We start from the raw sequence: 19,215 nt of genomic DNA on the forward strand, positions 1-19,215 counted from the left end.
CCGGTCAACTTCCTACGTTCGGTCTTAGTCACTTTTTTGGAGATTTTCTTCACCCAGACGAACCTGCAAGTCAGGCCGGGTCGTGGTTGAGGCAAGCCGGCTAGAGTTGCTGCGGCGGGTCGGTCCCTCTATGGAGCTTTTTTTCAAAAGTTCTCCAAACTTCTCCAAACTTCTGGATCTTATCCCAGATGTTCCTTTAAGGTTCATTTTGGGTCCACAGCTCACCCCAAGGTTCCAGAAGCTCTGAGATGCTTCTTGGGGGTATGGACTACAACTCCCAGAATGCACCTGGCGCAAACTCCTTTTTGGCCACTGGGCAGTGGTCAGCTGGTTGATTTCTTCTGGTGTTGGTGCAGGGGACTTTGATTAGCATTTTTTCACCTGCAGCAAACAGGGAGACCCTCCTTGAACCAGTTGAAGCCAGGCAAAGTACTTCTTGTGGTGAAGCCCAAGTTTGCAGCTGGTGCAGTCCTTCAGAGAGCAGGGTCCAGGTGCAGGCCAGGGGTCCAGCAGGGCAGTCCTTCTTCTTCTGTAGTTCTTCCCGGTAGGGATCTGGTAGGGAACTGAGGTGTGGGTGCAGGTCTGCTAGTTTTATCCTTGCTCCTGGGTGAAAAACAGGGGGGTCCTGATTCTCCAATCAGGTGCAGGGTCCTTCCCCCTGTGATGACCACTTCCTGGCAAGTGTGGCAAAAATCAATCCCAGGAGGCAACATTCCTCAAAAATCCATCATGGCTGAAAGTGATTTTTGGAGGTTACATCTGGCTGAGCCCACCCACTGGTGTGGTTAAAAATCATAAACACACCCCTCTCTTGCCCTCTCCTAATCTAATCAAGGGGGCACCTAGTTGTCTGGAGTTGCAGGATGTGGGGGTGTTGCTGGGTTGCTCCAAATGTCCTCTGCCTTTGAAGACCAGTTTGGCAGCCCTTCCGCTTGCTGCCTCACCATCTGCTGAGGGGAGATCTCCTCCCACAGGCACATCTCTGTGTGTGAAGCCAGGCCACTCCGCACCTCATCAAAGCCGCCTGGCCAGGCTGCCAGAGGCTGGCCAATCAGAGCACAGCAGAAAAACCAATGCAGGGCTGAAGTTGGCAATTTTTCAGGTAACGTTTAAAACTCTTTACCTGAACAAGTTATATTAAATCCAACAACTGAAAGTTGTGGAATTTATTATAACAATTAATTTGATACCAAACTCTTTGTATCTGTCACTTAAGGGGACTTTTAAAATTAAAATAAAGTCTCCCCATTCTAGCCTATTAAGGCCATTCACTTCAATGAGGGAAAAACAAATGTGGCTGTTTTTACCTCACCAGGGCTTATAAAACTATTTTTATAAGGTCCCTGCTTATAGTTACATGGCACCCAGCCCTAGGGGCACATAGGGCACACCTTAGGGGTGAATTATATGTAAAAATAAGATAGTTTAAGACTTTGGAACTATTTTTAATTCCAAAGTCGAATTTGCATATAACTTTAAATTAAAAGCAGCCAGCAAGGCAGGCCTGCCTTTAAAATGACACCGGGCACCTCAGCAGTGCACCTATGGTGCACTACCTATGCTGGGGTCCTAAACCTACATGCCCTACCATATACTAGGGACTTATAGGTAGGTTGACTTAGCCAATTATAATTAGCCTAATTTGCATATTGATTTTACATAGAGCACAGGCCCTGGGACTGGTTAGCAGTACCAAGGGCACCATCAGAGTCAAGAAAACACCAGCAAAAAGTGGAAAATGGGGGCAAAAAGTTATGGGGCCTATGCAATCAGCCCTGTTCTCTCACAGTATATTTCTCAAATTGCTGTTCTTTTTTAACGCAAAAAGGGGTTTATCCAAAGGTTTCTGAATCCAACCTGACGTTTAAATTATGCCATTTTGAATCAATAATTCATCTGATTTATCATTAAGATTTGAATGACGAATAGCACATACCAACCTTTCATTTGCTTTCTTTTCTTGCTTTTGAGACATAGATTGACGATCATAATATTTAGCTTTTTTCAAAGAGTCTTTGATCAGTTATGAAGGATAACCTCTTAACCCTTTCACTGCCAGGCCTTTTCCCCCTCCTGTGCCAGGCCTTTTTGTGACTATTTGGGGCAGTTCGCGCTTAGGCCCTCATAACTTTTTGTCCACATAAGCTAGCCAAGCCAAATTTTCGTCCTTTTTTTCCAACATAGTAGGGATTCTAGAGGTACCCAGACTTTGTGGGTTCCCCTGAAGGAGGCCAAGAAATTAGCCAAAATACAGTGAAAATTTCGTTTTTTTTAAAAAAATGGGGAAAAGGGGCTGCAGAAGAAGGCTTGTGGTTTTTTCCCTGAAAATGGCATCAACAAAGGGTTTGCGGTGCTAAAATCACCAGCTTCCAAGCTTTCAGGAACAGGCAGACTTGAATCAGAAAACCCAATTTTTCAACACGATTTTGGCATTTTACTGGGACATACCCCATTTTTATGATTTTTTGTGCTTTCAGTCTCCTTCCAGTCAGTGACAGAAAAGGGCATGAAACCAATGCTGGATCCCAGAAACCTAAACATTTCTGAAAAGTAGACAAAATTCTGAATTAGGCAATGGGTAATTTGTGTAGATCCTACAAGGGTTTCCTACAGAAAATAGCACCTGAAAAAAAAATTGAAATTGAGGTGAAAAAAACAGCAATTTTTCTCTACGTTTTACTCTGTAACTTTTTCCTGCGATGCCAGATTTTTTAAAGCAATATACCGTTACGTCTGCTGGACTCTTCTGGTTGCGGAGATATATAGGGCTTGTAGGTTCATCAAGAACCCTAGGTACCCAGAGCCAAAAAATGAGCTGCACCCTGCAGTGGGTTTTCAGTCTATACGGGGTATACAGCAATTCATTTGCTGAAATATAAAGAATGAAAAATAGCTATCAAGAAAACCTTTGTATTTCCAAAATGGGCACAAGATAAGGTGTTGAGGAGCAGTGGTTATTTGCACATCTCTAATTTCCGGGGTGCCCATACTAGCATGTGAATTGCAGGGCATTGATCAAATAGACGTCTTTTGTACACACTCTCTTATATTTGGAAGGAAAAAATGTAGAGAAAGACAAGGGGCAATAACACTTGTTTTGCTACTCAATGTTCCCCAAGTCTCCCGATAAAAATTATACCTCACTTGTGTGGGTAGGCCTAGCGACCGCGACAGGAAGAGCTCCAAAACACAACGTGGATACATCCCATCTTTTGACAGAAAACAGAGGTGTTTTTTGCAAAGTGCCTACCTGTATATTTTGGCCTCTAGCTCAGCCGGCACCTAGGGCAACCTACCACACCTGTGCATTTTTGAAAACTAGAGACCTAGGGGAATCCAAGATGGGGTGACCTGTGGGGGTCTGACCAGCTTCTGTTACCCAGAATCCTTTGCAAACCTCAAAATATGGCTAAAAAACGTTTTCCTCATATTTCGGTGACAGAAAGTTCTGGAATCTGAGAGGAGCCACAAATTTCCTTCCACCCAGCGTTCCCCAAGTCTCCTGATAAAAATGATACTTCACTTGTGTGGGTAGGCCTAGCGCCCGCAACAGGAAATGCCCCAAAACACAACATGGACACATCACATTTTTTGACAGAAAACAGAGGTTTTTTTGCAAAGTGCCTACCTGTAGATTTTGGCCTCTAGCTCAGCCGGCACCTAGGGAAACCTACCAAACCTGTGCATTTTTGAAAACTAGAGACCTAGGGGATTCCAAGATAGGGTGACTTGTGGGGCTCTGACCAGGTTCTGTTACCCAGAATCTTTTGCAAACCTCAAAATTTGGCTAAAAAAACACATTTTCCTCACATTTCAGTGACAGAAAGTTCTGGAATCTGAAAGGAGCCACAAATTTCCTTCCTCCCAGCGTTCCACCAATTCTCCAGATAAAAATGATACCTCACTTGTGTGGGTAGGCCTTGCGCCCACAAAAGGAAATGGCCTAAAACACAACGTGGACACATCACATTTTTTCACAGAAAACAGAGGTGTTTTTTACAAAGTGCCTACCTGTGGATTTTGGCCTGTAGCTCAGCTGGCCCCAGGGGGGCAGAAATGGCCTAAAATAAATTTTCCCCCACCAACCCCCTCTGGGAGCGACCCTTGCCTATGGGGTCCCTCCCCTTACGTGACACTCCCCGGTGCCTAGTGGTTTCTGCCCCCCTTGTGGGCAGATTGACCTAAAATCAGCCGATCTGCCCCCAAGGGGGGCAGAAATGGTCCAAATACAATTTGCCCCCCAGAGGAGCGACCCTTGCCTAATGGGTCGCTCCCCATCTCTAAAAAAACCAAACAAACCAAAAAAAACACACAAAATTGTTTTTAGCCCTGGCGCCTAGAGGTTTCTGCCCCCCCAGGGGGCAGATCGGCCTAATAACAATATGCCGTTCTGGGAGTGACCCTTGCCCAAGGGGTCGCTCCCTCATGCCCGTTTCCAAATCAAAATAAAATCCCTGGTGTCTAGTGGACGTTTCAAAAGCCGGATTGCTTTACAATCCGGCTTTTGAAACACTGAGAGAGACTTCAAAGGGAAGGAAATACATTTCCTTCTCTTTGAAGCCTCTCCGGGCCTCCTCCACGTGATTGGAAGAGAAATGCTTTGCATTTCTCTTCTGAGCGCGCTGGAAGCTGAGCTTCTAGCGCGAAGGAGGAGGCCTCTGTGACAATCAGCGTGCGATGCGTGCTGACGTCACGGGGAGGGGGAGGGGGGGTCGGGGTTGGAAGAGGAAGGGATCCCCCTTCCATCCACGACCGGGGCCTGTGGACGAGATCACCTCGTCCAAGGCACCGTAGGGGTTAATAAGAATTTCTTTGCCAGTACTTCAGAATGCCCTAAAAAAAGCCCTTCATCTCAATGCAGTTTCTTCTAATCTGCAAAAACTGACTGAATGGAATACCCTGTCTCTGACTTCTAGGGTTGTAACTGTCAAAATGCAAAAGAGTATTCCTAGCTGTAGGTTTAACATGGAATGATACAGCTAAACATCTATCTTTATGTGTAATACAAACATCTAGAAACTCAACCTGGTTCCGATCACTTCTCATAGTGAACTTCAAGTTTGTATCACATAAATTCAGCCACATACAAAATTCTTCCAGTTGTTCTTCCTCTCTTCTCCATATGAAAAATACATTGTCTATGTATCTAGACCACCACCAAATGTTCTAAAAAATGGGAGCAACTTCATTATAAATAAATTTCATTTCAAAATCTCCAACATAGAGGTTAGCCACACTGGGAGCGCAGGCTGCTCCCATGCTGACTCCTCTAATCTGTTGAAAAATAGTCCCATTGAATTCAAAATAATTATTATATAGAACTGTCTTCAAACAGTCACTGATGAATTGACTTAAAGGGCTAGATTCTAAATCCATCAGCCTTTGTCTCACGCACTCCAGGGCTTGTTGTTGCGTGATGTTGATATATAATGCTTCCAAATCCATAGTAACTAAGATTTAATTGTCTGGATTAAAATAGACCCCTTCTATCTAAGAAATAAGATGACCCATGTCCTAACATAAGACGGAAGTTTGAAAAACAATGGTTGAAGGAAAGTGTCAACATAATGTGGTAATGGTTCAATAGCGGAACCAATAGTCGACACAATCGGTCGTAAGGGAGGATCAAAGGGGTCCTTATGGATTTTGGGCAGCCCATAGATCACAGGTAGACGAGTGGTTTCTGGGGTAAGAAACTCAAATTCTTTCTGACAGATCAGACCCTGTTGTAATGCTAAATGACTTATTTCCTGTATCATATTTGTAATACGTATCTCTGGATTTAAGAGTACTTTTCTGTAAAACTCTTTGCTTTGTAACATGCTTGTCATTTTGTCTATATACTGTGGTGGGAAAAAGCCACTATATGTGATCAATGGCCCCCACTACATGTGGGATGTGTACCAAACCATAAAAGTCAGTCTTCACACAGACTACATCCTCATGTTGGGTAAACTGGTTATAGCTATCCAGGTTTTTCAACATTTCTGAGAGGACATCCATCAACACCAGAATGAACATAGGTTGGGACATGCCAGAAGATAGGGGCACTATGGCCATCATTACAACCCTGGCGGTCGGTGACATAGTGGCAATAATACTGCCAACAAGCCGGCGGTAATAACTATGAAATTATGACCATGGCGGAAACTGCTCAGACAGGCAGCCACTTTAACACACCGACTGCCAGGTCGAAATCAACAGGCACCTCAGAGGTAACCGCCTACAGCCAGGCAGAAGACAATGTTCCGCCCACCGTATTATGATAGTGCAATCTGCCACCTTTTCCAGGGCAGTACCAACGACATAAAAAACCTGGCGGAAACACTGCACAGAAGTGAAATGACTCACCTCTGAAGACGCAGAGAAGAACCACATCGCCATGGAGCTTGAGTTGCATGTATTCCCCATGCTCTTCTATGTTCTGCCCCATTACGAACACCAACGCCGGCGAAGGTGACCACGCTGAGTACTGCCGGCTAGCACACAGGGAATGGGGGAGGAAAAAGAGAGTGACACACACACGCAACACTCCCACCCCAACACCATACACATAACCAGATGCAGTAACATTACATATTCACCTGTACCCCCTCAGGAATAATGCAAGGACAAAATTAATTGATTAAAGTGAGTGTAATAAGATAAAATAGTATCAACATATGCATCCAAATCAACAAGTATATACATATTTACAAATGTAGGGACACTGCCCAGTCTTCAAAGTCCGTGGGCCACAGGGCCACGTCACAAATCCATGGCCCCACCTCACTCCTGCAACAACATTGAGAGAACACTGCAGGGGCATCAGGTCGAAAATAGACAGGCATATCTGGTGGACGGGGAACAGTGGGGCACCTCAGCCGGAAGATGGTACAAAGCCACTGGTCCTGGAGAGGGCAACATGCCCTGTGCTCTGTCCTGGGGAGTGCAAGGCCACAGTCTCTCAAGTGGATGGCTTTTCAACTGGTTCTGGAGGGGGCATTGTGCCCAGTGATCTTCATCCTGTGGAGGATGGGGTGAGTGGATGGCTTCTCCACTGGTTCTGGAGGGGGCATTGTGCCCAGAGATCTTCATCCTGTGGAGGATGGGGTGAGTGGATGGCTTCTTCCACTGGTTCTGGAGGGGGCATTGCGCCCAGAGATGCAGATCTTGGGGAGTGCAAGGTCACAGTCTCTCACTTGGGTGTAAGACCCACAGGATTTGCAGGGGCCAGGCCGCACAACAGCTCAGGGACACAGGTCTACACACTGTCCGCCGGCAGTGATGGCTGCTCAGTGGTGGCAGTGGTGCTGCTAATGGTGGAGCTGGCAGTGGTGGGAGGAGGCTTCAGCTTATCCCCAGCAGCCTCGGGCGGCTGCCCACTGGGGCTGCTGCTGCTGGTGGCAGTGCTGGTGGCAGTGGGGGGAGGCTCCAGCCCATCCCCTACAGCCTCGGATGGCTGCCCACTGGGGCTGCTGCTGCTGGTGGTGGTGGAGGGAGGCTCCAGCCCATCCCCTGCAGCCTTGGACAGCAGCCCACTGGGGCTGCTGCTGCTGGTAGCAGTGCTGGTCTCGGTGCTGGCAGTGGTGGGGGGAGGATCCAGCCCATCCCCTGCAGCCTTGGACGGCTTCACCACCATGGTTGGTGGTGGGGGCTCTCACTGTGTCCCTGTACCATGCCCCTTGTCTCTACTGCCTGCTGTTGCAGACCCCTTGCTCCTCCTTCCTGCAGCTGGGGCTGCCTCCTTTCCCTTTCTTCCAGCAGCGGGGGGCTGCCTCCTTGCCCTTCCGTCCTGCAGCAGGACTGCCTCCTTGCCCTTCCTTCCTGCAGCTGAGGCTGCCTCCTGGCCCTTCCTTGATGCATTTGGGTCTGGCACTCTGTCAGTCTGGCTGGCTGGTGGCTGGGAACCTTTCCAACTGGAGTAGTTGGGGACACTACTTTGCCCGTGGAGTGGGTGGCTAAGGTGCTTGGTTGGGTTTTGACCACCCTGGCCTGAAGTGAGGGACAGGGGGGAGGGCTGGAAAGAGGTACATGTTGGCAAGGAAAAGCTTCTTGGGGACATTGTGGCGGGAAGAGGGAGATTGTTTGGGAGTGGAGGAAGAGGGAGTGGTGGTAGGAGGTGTCTGTCTGTTGTGTTTGGATGCAGGTGCATGGGCTGGATGCTGTTGTGTGGTGGATGGCTGTTGGGTGTCTGAGTGCTTGCGTTTGTGCACTTTGGGAGGAGGGGGCACAGACACAGTGGGAGAGGACACAGAGGACATGGGCATGGATGTGGGGGGGATGACTGCCAGTTAGGGGTGTGTACTGATAGGTGTGCTGGTGATGGTGGTAATGGATGAGGATGTAGTGCATGCAGGTGTGAGTTTAGATGAAACTGGGAGGGAGGTGGAGGACGAGGAGGAGGGGGCCAGAGTAGAGGAAGTGGATGTTGGTATGTCTGATTCTGTATGGTTTTTGTGTGAGTGCCTGTGGGATGAAGTGTGGTGCTTGTGTTTGCCATGTTCACTCTTGTGTGTTGTCCTGGGTGCCTGCTCATCTGACTGTGTGCTTGGGATAGGTTGGGGTTGAGGGGAATGGGATTGGGAAGAGGAAGTTGGAGGGGGGAGGGGGGAAACAGGGACAATGGCTGCCATCAGAGAGGAGGCCATAGACTGGAGTGATCTCTGTTGGGCTGCCAAGCCAGTGTGACTGCCCTCCAGCAATGCATTTGTCTGTTGCATTTGGGCTGCCAGCCCCTGGATGGCATTCACAATGGTTGACTGCCCAACAGAGATGGATCTCAGGAGGTCAATATTCTCCTCACTCAGGGCAGCAGGGCTAGCTGGAGGAGGGCCTGAGGTGCCTGGGGTGAAGGAGATGCCCGCCCTCCTGGGTGAGTGGGCAAGGAAAACTCGCTGAGGGGCTGCTGGGAGGGCATTGCTGGTACGGGGTGGCGGCTGTACCTGTAGCTGGGGTGGTCACAGAGGTGTCTGCCGCCACCACCAGAGAGCTCCCATCGGAGGAGGTGTCCGTGTCCGAACTGTCCCCTCCTGTCTCCGCCATGGTGCTCCCCTCACCTTCTGTCCCACTGGTGCCCTTACCATCAGTGGATTCGGCCTCCTGGGTCCTGTGGGATGGAGCTCCCTCCGTTGCCGGTGCCTCTGCTCCTCCGCCAAATGATGCTAATGCACATAGGGACATGGTGACAATTGTCATACACAACACACTCACACACAGGGAACAGCCCTTATCACTAGGCAATGCACTACCAGTCACAATGCTGGTCACCAGCCCATGGATAGGGACACCTAACGCCAATTGCACCATACCTGGGACCCACAGACCCCTGCCCAGTAGTGGATGCCTACTTGCTTGGTAGGAGTACTTTCACATCAGAACCCTGCCCAAACTGAGACCTACCCAGCAATGCCAGGCATGGGCTAGGGGCACCCACAGGGCCCCCACCCCCCACCCTGATACCACCCCACCAGGCATAAGTTGTATATTAGGGCACTGTACTCACCTCCTTGTGGCTGCTGTGATGCCCCCAAGCGCCCATTTAGCTCAGATAGGCCACCACCAGTATGTGGGCCATCAGGGGGGTCAGGGTTCAACGGGCACCCCTTCCTCGTTGGGAGGCCATCCCCAGCTAAGCCCCTGCCATCTTCCGTGCCCAGAATCTCAGGTCCTCCCACCTTTTGCAACAGTGGGTGCTCCGCCTGCTGTGTACCCCCATATACCATTCTTGGCGGTGGCACACCATATACCATTCTTTTGATGGGCACTGACCTGCAGGGAAATAGACACAGGGAAAGGTCCGACCATCCTGCCTGTTACACTCATGGTCCACCATGTACAGTTCCATCCCCAATAGCACAGACATGGCCCACAATACATGCTGTACGACGCCCAGGGCCCATCCACCAACCCCCCCACATGAGGCCTTCACACACAGCACTCCATGCATTCACACCCCATGCATCGTACTCACAGTATACTCACCTGTTGGCCTGGAGGCCCATACAGCAGTCGGTACTGGGGTAGGACCCCATCCACCAGTCACTCCACTCCGCCGAGGTGAAGGCAGGGGCCCTTTCCCCACTAACACAAGCTATGGTCGGTTCCAGACACAGGGACGAGGTATGGGCCTGCTGGGTGGGTGCTGTGCTGGTCTTTCCTGAGTGGGGAGTCTCTGTGGTGGTATGGGACTGTGCCTGGGTTACCGACTGTCCAGGTGACCAGAGCTAATGTCGTCACTGTGGGCCTCTTAACTCTTCGCCGGTGACATTGGGTGGGTTACCTGTGGGGATGTAAATGCTGTGTTATTGTTTCTGCATCGGTACTAGGTAGGACCCCATCCATCAGTCGCTTCAACTCCGCTGAGGTGAAGGCAGGGGCCCTTTCCCCAGAAACACGAGCCATGGTCAGTTCCAGACACAGGGACGAGGTATGGGCCCGCTGGGTGGGTGCTGTGCTGATCTTTCCTGAGGGGGGGAGGCTCTGTGGTGGTATGGGACTGTGCCTGGGTTACCGACTGTCCGGAGATCCCTGATGGGCCAGGTTGGTCATCCAGATCCAGGCGACCAGAGCTGCTGTCTTCACTGTGGGCCTCTTACCTGTCGGCGGTGACATTGCGTGGGTTACCTGTGGGGATGTAAATGCTGTGTTATTGTTTCTGCATCAGTACTGGGGTAGGGCCCCATCCACCAGTCGCTCCAACTCCGCCGAGGTGAAGGCAGGGGCCCTTTCCCCAGAAACACAAGCCATGGTCGGTCCAGACACAGATCACAGCAGCACATGCAGTGTAGGTCCTCTAATGTTGAAGGTCAGGTAGCAAGTGAGTGCACAGATAGAAAATGGCGGTCACGTCAGCGGCGGTGCGTACCGTCACCACCGGCATACATCACCATTGGCCACTGTACCCCTTAGGGCCCAATGTTAACAATAAGGAGTTGCACGGCGGTTCTCGACTGCCTCCTGCAACGGCGCACAACGACAGCGGAATTATCTCATTTCCACCTGTCCCTTCATACAGGACAGGTGGTCGCCATTTTAGAGGGGGGTGCAGGCCTTGGCTCCTAACTGTGTCACAGTACACAAATGCACCATTTGGACATCTCCAACAAAATACTGTTACAATCACAACATGCAGTGAACTGTAGTGATTGGAATGTAGAGACAATGACCAATTGCTTACTCTTTTGGCCCATAGATTGCAACCGCTGTGGATGAATAGGAGATGGAGACATCCCCCCATGTACAGACCCCTGGTTGACTTGGCAACAATGGAGGACAGGCATATTATCCTCACCTATAGACTTGAGAGGGCCACAATCACTGAGCTGTGTGCCCAATTGGAGACTGACCTAATCTCTGTTATCTGTCACCCCACCGGGATCCCCGCTCTTGTGCAAGTGCTATCAGTGCCCCATTTCCTGGCAACTGGTCTTTCCAAGTGACAGTGGGCTTAGTAGCAGGAATGTCACAGCCAATGTTCTCAATAGTGCTGACCAGAGTGTTGTCTGCCCTGATTAAACACATGTGCAGCTACATCATTTTCCCCCAGGTGGAGGATTTGGCCACAGTGAAAGCTGACTTCTATGCAATGGGACATATCCCCAACATTATTGGGGCTATTGATGGAACACATATTGCATTTGTCCCCCTCTGCGAAATGAACAGGGATTCAGAAATCGAAAGAGCTTTCACTCCATGAATGTGCAGATGGTGTGCCTGGCGGACCAGTACATCTCCCACATCAATGCAAAGTATCCTGGGTCTGTGCATGATGCCTTTATCCTGAGGAATAGCAGCATTCCAAATGTGATGGCCCAACTCCAGAGGCACAGGGTGTGGCTAATAGGTGAGTCCTGGTTCCTACCCAGTATAGGTTGGTGAATGGCTATGGTGTGGGCCCTAAGGGTTACTGTGTGGCTATCAGTTGTCCCTCGATATTTGCAGGTGACTCTGGTTACCCCAACCTCTCATGGCTACTGACCACTGTGAGGAATGCCAGGACAAGGGCAGAGGAACGTTACAATGAGGCACGTGGGCAAACAAGAAGGATTATAGAGAGGACCTTAGGCCTCCTGAAGGCCAGGTTTCGTTGCCTCCATCTAACAGGTGGGTCCCTGTGCTACTCACCCAAGAAGGTCTGCCAGATCATCGTGGCATGCTGTATGTTGCACAACCTTGCCTTGCTTCGCCAGGTGCCTTTTGTGCAGGAGAAGGAGGCTGGAGATGGCAGTGTGGCAGCAGTGGACCCTGTGGACAGTGAAGATGAGGAGGCAGAGGATGGGCACAAGAGAAGTACAATTATTCGTCAATTCTTCCAATGAGACACAGGTAAGACAGTGTTAATACACATATAATTGACAGTTTGATGTGCAACATTGTCACTGGTAGGCTGTGAATTCCTACTTCTATGCCCACTCACTGTACCTTTTGGTATCTCTTTTTGCAGATGTCGGTTCCCCACTATTGCTGTGTTCAGTGCAGCCACCTACAGGTCTTTCTAATGTAAACATAACTGTACAGTTGAATTGCAATGTTTGAACCTTTGTTAAACGAATACATTTTGAAAACATCTGGCATACGCCATGCTTGTATTTTATCAAAGTGTGTTTATTGCAGTGCTCTGAAGAAGAGGGGGTAGTGCAATGGGCTGGAGTGATGATGGAGGATAGAGTCCAGTATATTTGTTTCACAGGTGCATTGTCCAAGGGGGCATAGAAGGATGGAGCAATGGCAGTTCAAGGTGGACAGGGTGACAGAGTTGGACACAAGGGTGATAATCAGGAGAGTATTATTTCCTGGGGGGGGCTCTTGGCAATAGTCTCTGGCTTATGCCTGGATTGCAGGGAACGTTTGCAGGGTGGTTCTCCTTCTGCGGGGGGAGGGGTGCTGGTGGCCTGTTGTTCCTGTGGCGGGCCTCCTGTCGACTAGCGGCAGCAGAGATGGAGGGATGTTCGGCGGTTTGGCTAGTGTCAGGGGCCCGGTGGTGTGCCACTGCCTCCCTCATACTGTTGGCCATGTCTGCCAGCACCCTTGCAATGGAGACCAGGGTGGTGTTGATGTCCTTCAAGTCCTCCCTGATCCCCAGGTACTGTCCCTCCTGCAGCCTCCTGTTCTCCTGCAACTTGTCCAGAATCTGGCCCAGCGTATGCTGGGAATGTTGGTATTCTCCCAGGATCACGGTGAGTGCCTCCTGGAGATTCCGTTCCCTGGCCCTGTCCTCCCCCTGTTGCACAGCAGTCCTCCCACCTTCCCTGTTGTCCTGTGCCTCTGTCCCTTGAACCGTGTGCCCACTGCCATTGACCCGAGGTCCCTGATCGTCCTGTGTTTGTGGTGTGGCCTGAGTCCCTGTAGTGGTCGACACACTGCTGATTGACTTGTCCTGGGGACAGAGGTATGGGCCTGCTGGGTGGGTGCTGTGCTGGTCTTTCCTGTGGGTGGAGGCTCTGTGGTGGTATGGGACTGCGCCTGGGTTACTGTCCGGAGATCCCTGATGGGCCAGGTTGGTCATCCAGATCCAGGTGACCAGAGCTGCTGTCATCACTGTGGGCCTCTTCTGTGGGGGGACTGGGTGTTGCTGGCACCTCTTCGCCGGTGACATTGGGTAGGTTACCTGTGGGGATGTAAATGCTGTGTTATTGTTTCTGCGTGTGACATATTGTGCATGGGTGTGTTGCCCTCTATGGTTGTTATTGCCCTGGCAGCTTTGCCTTGTGTGAGTTGTTATTTTGTGAGCTAGGCGATTCTCCCTAGTGTGCAGGCCTTAGTGATGGGTGTCCATGCAGGTCTTTGATGAGGGTCCGTGCTTTGGTGTTACATGCAGGGCTTGGTATTGGGAGGGGTGTGTGTGAGGTGGTGGAGTGATGGGAGCGAGGGTAAGGGTAGGGGTTTGTGATGGCATGCAGGTAGGAGGGGTGATAGTAATAGAGATTTGACTTACTAGAGGCCAGTCTTCCTCTTACTCCTGCCAGGCCATCTGGATGCATGATTGCCAAGACTTGCTCCTCCCATGTTGTTAGTTGTGGGGGAGGAGGTGGGGGTCCACCGCCAGTCCTCTGTAAAGCTAGTTGGTATCTTGCTGCTGTGGAACGCACCTTCCCCTGTAGGTCGTTCCACCTCTTCCTGATGTCATCCCTTGTTCTGGGGTGTTGTCCCACGGCGTTGACCCTGTCCACGATTCTCCGCCAGAGCTCCATCTTCCTTGCAATGGATGTCTCCTGCACCTGTGATCCGAATAGCTGTGGCTCTACCCGGATGATTTCCTCCACCATGACCCTTAGCTCCTCCTCTGAGAACCTGGGGTGTCATTGTGGTGCCATGGGTATAGTGTGAGTGGTGTGGGTGAGGGTGTGTGGGGTGATGTGTTGGGGTGTGTGATGTAAGGTGCATGGATGGTGTATAGGTGATGGTGGTGTGTGGCTGTGGTCTTGTCTGTGGTCTTGCTATCTCCCTTGTGACAATTGTTTTTAGTCTGCCACGGGGATTCATGGGTCATAATGCAGTGAGCATAGTTCTGTTGGCATAACGGTGTGGGTTTTACTACCGCCAGTTTATCACTGACCTTTGGTCTTGCAGACTTGTGTGTGTGGCTGCATAGTGACGGATTGCTATGTGTGTGTCATAATATGGGTGGTTGTAATCCGCTGCGGTGGCGGTATGTTGGTGGCAGTCAGCATGGCGGTAAGCGGTACTTACCGCCAATTTCATAATGAAGGCCTATATGTTAGAAATGGGGTTTCTAGTTTGTTAGGGTATGCACCTAAGCTGGGCAGAACCCACCCACTCTAGATAGGGCAAGGGAGTTACATGTCCAAGATAACCCCTGCTCACCCCCTTGGTAGCTTGGCACGAGCAGTCAGGCCTATCCCATAGGCAATGTGTAAAGCGTTTACACAACGCACACAACACACGTGGTGCACTATCCCCACCACAAAGGAAACACAACACCAAGTTATATAAAAATAAACTGTATTGTACACAATGCAATTATTAAATCAAACACAACATGTCAGTAATATCCTGCTACCCAAGCAGTTGCCAGAACGTTACACAATAGTTACTCTGCAGAACCAGCAGTAGTCACACATAACACACAGGTTACTTACTATTCTGCACCATAAGCAGTAGTCAGGAGTCACATTACTAAAGAAATGTACTTGTCATAGAAATATCATAAATGCCCATACCAGAAACATTATAAAAACGTATGGCAAGTAATAAACACATGTTAGCCTGTCATGCCCATAAAAGGAACATCAGGGCATATGTATGGCACATCATCAATAAAAGGAAAACCAGGTTAACATAATACCCAATACCGTCCATACTAGGAACATTCAGAGAACATATGTCCATAAACAGTACCTTTGGTCCTGTGTGCCAGGCACCTAAAGTGCCATGAAGAGAACAAAGAGGGCCCCCGGTGCTCCACTGCCCAAAACAGGGGCCTCGCGATAATCTTGGGAGGAGAGGGGGGGGTGCAGGCATCTCCTCCTGCTTTTAAAAGGGTGCTCCCCTGGAGCCTATGATCTTTGGGGCCCCCTCTGGGCCACTACTGGCCTTCCAGAGGGGGGCCAAAGCCAGCAACAATTATGGGGGCCCAAATCGAGGCAGGTCTCACCCGACTCTCGTGGGGGCCCAACTTGGGTACCTTGCGGTATGGGAGCCTCCGGTGAGGCTTTTTTCACACCTGTGGTCTCGAAAGATAAATCAGGGCTTCGGGTGGGGCAGGGGAGCCTCCGATGAGGCTTCCTCCCCCCCACCCGTCCTCACAGCAACTAAGGGACCCAGTGGGGAGGGGTGTCTCCGATGAGGCCTCCTTCCCCCCTTCCCCGCCTAGCTTCCAACAACAGGCTGTGGCCCGCCTGGGCCAAAGCAGATGGCAGGCACCAGAGTTGGTGCCTGTTTGTGCTCAGGCGCTCATCGGAGTGTGCTCCCCCCTGAGGGCATGGTAGGAGCGCACTCGCTCCTTTACTTACTTCCAGTGGTGCCCTGGGTGTTCCAGGGGCAGAGTGACTCCTGTGTGCTTACAGTGAATTGTTCTTCTCTGTGATGCGCTATTCCAAGCGCAGGGTGCAGCTTAATGAGCCCGGGTCGGGGTGGTGTTTCCTGGCTGCAGAACAACACACTTCCCAAAGCGTTAGGGGCATAAAGAAAAGCACTCTCAAGGCGCTATGCCCATTGAAAGAAAAGCACACCTTGTGCACTTAAAACAGTGGAATTTCACAGGTTGCAGAGGTCAGGGGCCACAGCACCCAGCCTCTGGGGAACAACAGTACAAATGGAAGCACAGGGCGGCAGGGCCCAGCAGCAAGCCAGCACAAGGTGAATGCAAGCAGTTGGCAGTTCCTCCACATGACCAAGCAGGTCACAGGTCAGCACAGCAGCAGCAGTCCATGGCGGTTCCTGGTGAGTCCCTCCAGCAGCATTCTGTGTCCAGTTCCAAAATGTCACCAAACGGTGGGGAAAACTCCCCTGTACTTATACTCAGTTTTAGCTTTGTTTCACAAAGAAGGGGAGAGGGGGTTTCCAACCATTTACAACTGGTGCCCCCTCTCTCATGCAGCACAGGCTCCAAACATCAGTTGGGGCTAAACAACCCTTTTTGTGTGAGGCCAGGGCACAGCCTTTACAGATGCAAGTGTGCCCTGTCTCCCTCTTCTCTCAGCACAGGAAGACTATTCAAAATGCAGATGCACCTCTGTGACACCTCCACCCTCCCTGTGTACAGACTGTCTGAAAAGTATGCACAAAGCCCAACTCTGCCCAAGCTGCAAAACATCAGAGTCATAAGCACAGAGAAATACCACTTTCTAGAAATTGCATTTCTGTAATAGTAATAAGAAATCCACCTACACCAGCAAGCAGCATTTCTTACCACCATTAAAACCATACCAAACATGCCTATGCTACCCCTCATAAATCAGACAATACCCCTAGACATAAGGTATGGCGTTTCCAATGCAATCCTATGAGAAGGCAGCACACACAGCAGTGAGAAACCAAATAGGCTGTTTGTCACTACCAGGACAGGTCACGCTACTAGGCACATGTCCTGTCTTCTACATACATAGCACCCTGCCCATAGGGCTAGCTAGGGCCTACCTTAGGGGTGACTTACATGTAGTAAAAGGGGAGTTCTGGGCCTGGCAAGTAAATTTAGATACCATGTCCCTGTGGTAGAAAACTGCACACGCAGGCCCTGCGCAAGCAGGCCTGAGACAGGTTTGAAAGGCTACTTCAGTGGGTGGCGGAAGTAGCACTGCAGGTCCACTAGTAGCATTTCATTTACAGGCCCTGAGTATAGAGATACCACTGTACAAGGGAATTACAGGTAAATTACATATGCCAGTTAGGTATAAGCCAATTATACCAACTTTCGAAGGGAGAGCACCTGCACTTTAGCACTGATCAGCAGTGATAAAGTGCTCAGAGTCCTAGAGCCAACAGCGAGAGGTCAGAAAAAATAGGAGGAAGGAGGCAAAAAGTCAGGGGTTGAACCTGCCAAAAGGGCCAGGTCCAACACTATACAACAGACCACTACTCCTCAATGTTACAGGCCAAATGTAAGTAGGTGATGGATCACTGTCCTCAGCCATCTGTCTGGGTATATGAGCATATTGGCATTTGGCACCAAGAGGCTAGTTGTCTTCAGTGTATGACAGGTGCTGGTGCATCACTGCAGTATGTAATGTGAAGATGACCATCACACATGTGACAGAGCCTACACTGTACTTTGGGTGAAGCTACAAATCAATATTTTTCGTTGGTAAGTGGGTAATGTCCATTGACATGACTTATGTGTCATCACTGTAGCCAACATTCCTAGTGCCTACATTTCAGCATGTGTCCCTTCCTTAATAAGCTGCTGTTCCATGCATGGTCTACCTGTGTTGATGGGATGATGTATGGATTCCCTCACATATTTGTCCCTGGCAACCTGCATGTGGAATATGCCATTTACCACAGGGGTACATTTCATGTTGTACCACATAGAGGAGTGTGTCACCATTGTTTATTGACTGACACATTCCCTCATGTGTCATAGCATGCCATTTGGCATGTACAACTGCTGTAGCAATAAGGGACATGACAGGTAGGCCTAGAGATTTGAGCCACAGTGTGCATTTCTATGCCATTGATGGCATCATGTGGGTAAGTGCAATGCACATGTGTAATGGATAAGGTTTTAACCTGTTGGCATGCATCATGGAGTGACTTGCAGTTATGCTGAAAACACCTGTTTTGTGTACAAGCATTCATCCACAGACATACATATGGGTCTGCATGACCATGATGGAGGCAATGATGCAGTTTTTAATTGGGAAACATCATGAGGACCTTCATCAAGTACTTGCAAATCTCAGAGGCTCTCCGACATCCAAGGGACTAATGGCATCTACTGATGCACTCAGAGTATGTAATTGTAGGGGGTGCCAGACACCTGGGGCTTGCTGATTTATTGTGTTGTGGATTTAAGAGACATCTCTCCCTGACATATTGTACATGATGCCTACAGTGTCCATTTCCATGCCACATGTGTGGACTATCTGAGCAACATTAGTACTACCTCCATGACTCAATTGGGACAAATATCACTTGGTGAAGTATGGATTGTGGAACTGCTGCCGGTGTAACATGAACATTTCCATGTCACCTTCTCCAGGCTACTGTACTTTATCAATAACAAGGCATGATTATGGAGCATCATTTCCTATTGTTGGGTAATTATGTATGTGAGAAATAAATTTGTGAATGACTTTGTGAGGTAACTGTGGGAATGCAGTTGGCATTAGCCTACTATTGTATACAAACAGGTAACCAAGGCCTGCTCCATGGGGCAAAGCTTTGAGGGTGATGAGGTCTCCTACTTGATTAATGGTTACTGTGATTGCACAACTTCAGCTATGCAACTGTAGTTGCTGAGTACCTGATTTTCCTGTGGGCAACGGTTGACAGTTCAGACGGCATGCATGCATATGATATGACACATGTATGGGCCACTTAGGTGGAATTTGTTTCTGGGGCCTACTTGACATCATGGTAATATCTGCTTTCAGACCTGGTGTTAAAATGTGACCATGGACATGTCATTACCCTATTTCTCTTTGTATTTGCAGCATCAGCACCGGCAAGCAAAGGAGACAGAGCCCAGCTGAGTGAGGACACATCTGGCCACAGGACCTCAGGTCAAGACACTACAGACACAGAGGGACCCAGTGGCCCAGAGGGTGAGGAGAG

The sequence above is a fragment of the Pleurodeles waltl genome, chromosome 4_1 (genome assembly GCF_031143425.1).
Source record: "Pleurodeles waltl isolate 20211129_DDA chromosome 4_1, aPleWal1.hap1.20221129, whole genome shotgun sequence".
Lineage (NCBI taxonomy): Eukaryota > Metazoa > Chordata > Amphibia > Caudata > Salamandridae > Pleurodeles > Pleurodeles waltl.